Consider the following 2,369-nt stretch of genomic DNA (forward strand, 5'->3'; position numbering starts at 1 on the left):
GTGCTTCGCACGTAACTTTTTACTAGTATTTATATATACATATATAGCTTAATTAGCTACTCTCTTTGAAAAAAATGATCGAACTTATAATAATTATTGTTTCGTTCACTCACACTCATTATAAATTTATAAAAATAATAACGTGTATGGTCTACTATTTTTCTTTTTACTAAGTATTAAGTCAACAGTCAACACCACCATCATGATGTGGCATTATAGGATTGGTTATTATATACATATAGAATTTGTATGATTAGACATAGTCACATGTTCTGATGTGTCTGCCAATTAGCATGAAATTTCTTCTTTTTCTGAATTAACTTTAGTTTGTAGATGTACGAAAGTAAACATTAACAATATATAATAATAATATATAATGATAAGTAATAATAATTATGGTGACAACTTAAGCAAGTGAGTACTAAAAGGCATTACAATAACATTAAGACACTGTTAATTTAATTCTTAACTTAAAAGACCACTGATCACTATGTTATTAGAAGTAATCGAAAGTTGGCTGTCTAGTGCAACTCATACCATTAGTTTTCTGCCTCCTAAGTCCTGCGACATGCCAAAGGAGCGGCGAAGACCTAATCAAGGCGAAATTGAGACCCTTGAAGAATGGGTGTTTCTTAACTTCAGTCGCTCCGTATTTGGCCCCGAGACGCTTGATCGGATCCTTGACAAGCAAAGCGGTAATCAACTCCCTCGCATGAAGCTCGAGCTCGCATAACATTGTGCCTGCGGGGAAGGCAAGTGGCATATTGACGATGTTTGAGATGATTCTCTTTCGGGATTGAGCCACGAACAGTGTACGGCCGTAGATCATTTCATAGATGAAGACACCGTACGCCCACCAGTCAACCGTGTTGCCGTGGGGCTCATCTTTAGCCATCTCGGGCGATACGTACTCGTGTGTACCGACCACAGACAATGACCTGGCCGTCACCGATTCGGCTACAAAGAGCCGGTTTAGCGTCTGGACTCCGCGCGACTTAGGGAAGTATTTCTGTATGTATGGAAACCTATATCAAAAACAGAATAAAAATGGAGAACAGTAATGTGGGAAAGATTATATATATATATGCTTATTATATAAATATATATATATATATCTTAGTTTTTTTTTGCATTCTAGGGTTTGGTTTTGATTGGTTTTAGGGAACAGGGTTATTGATTCTCTTACATAATTCAAGTCATGCGTCCGGGCTAGTGGGGACCAAGAATATTGTAAAATTATATCAATATTGGAATCTTGCCAATCATATTAAAAGATTTTTCATAATCTTTTATTTCTCAAAAGTGTCTTTTGCTAAAAATAGATATTCTTCTTAAGTTTTTTTCTTTTGATATTAAAAGCAACCCAAAAGTATTACGAGCTGATATTGTTAAATTAGAAAACTTAATTTTTTTTTTTTAATAATGAATAGGAAGCTTATTATTTTTTATTTTTACCTTTGAGGAGAGACATGCATACAATACAAATTATATGGATTAGTCACTTTTTTACTAATATGCATAAGTGTTAGGGGATTTGAACACATGACCTTGGACATTATGCCATCCACCTCAACCAACTAAGCTATAAATATTTGTTGTTTATAATACACTTAAATTTTACTTAAATAAAAGCCTAATAAATTTTTTTATTTTTTTATTTTGGGCCCCCAGAAAATGTGGGCCCTAGGCACGGGTGATTCAAGTGATGATTCAACGACTGGGATTGCGTCGGAGCAAAGCGAAAGATCAAAGTCAGTTAGCATGATGTGACCATCTGACTTGACGAGCACGTTTTTGGGTTTCAAATCTCTGTAGATTATGCCCAACATATGAAGATACTCTAATGCTAGTAGAACTTCCCCGGCGTAAAATCTGTATACATTCATGAAAGAAATGATAGAGATTAATAAACTAATAAAGATTTTCTGTTAATTTACGTAACCGATATAGATTAATAACTACCTTGCGGAGTTGAGCGAAAACTGTTTTCGAGGATGTTGATGACGAAGATAGTTAAGATCGCCACCCGAGCAATATTCCATCACAATATAGGAGAAATGTTGGTCTTCAAACTCCGCGTAGAGACTCGAAAGAAACGGGTGATCGAGCATTTTCATGATTTTTTCCTCCATTTCCGCTCGGTTAACCTTGCCCTTCACCGCGAGCATCTTTTTGTCCACAACTTTCATGGCACAGTAACAAGATGCACCCGAGTTATTATTTAGTTTGCAGAGGTAAACTTTGCCGATACGGCGCCGATTTCTTTTAGGATCTTGAAGTTGTGTAACGAGAGGCCATTCTCGAGTGGCGGAGAGGATGGTGGAGTAGGCGAAATCAGAGGATTTGTGTGGCTTTGTTGGAAGCTCCAT

General features: G+C 36.4%; 1 pseudogene; it reads right to left on the bottom strand.

Annotated features, from left to right (window-relative positions):
• Window positions 1-496: 496 nt before the first annotated feature.
• Window positions 497-2,369, bottom strand: LOC115721973 (protein kinase PINOID-like; annotated as a pseudogene).

The sequence above is a fragment of the Cannabis sativa genome, chromosome X (assembly GCF_029168945.1).
Source record: "Cannabis sativa cultivar Pink pepper isolate KNU-18-1 chromosome X, ASM2916894v1, whole genome shotgun sequence".
Lineage (NCBI taxonomy): Eukaryota > Viridiplantae > Streptophyta > Magnoliopsida > Rosales > Cannabaceae > Cannabis > Cannabis sativa.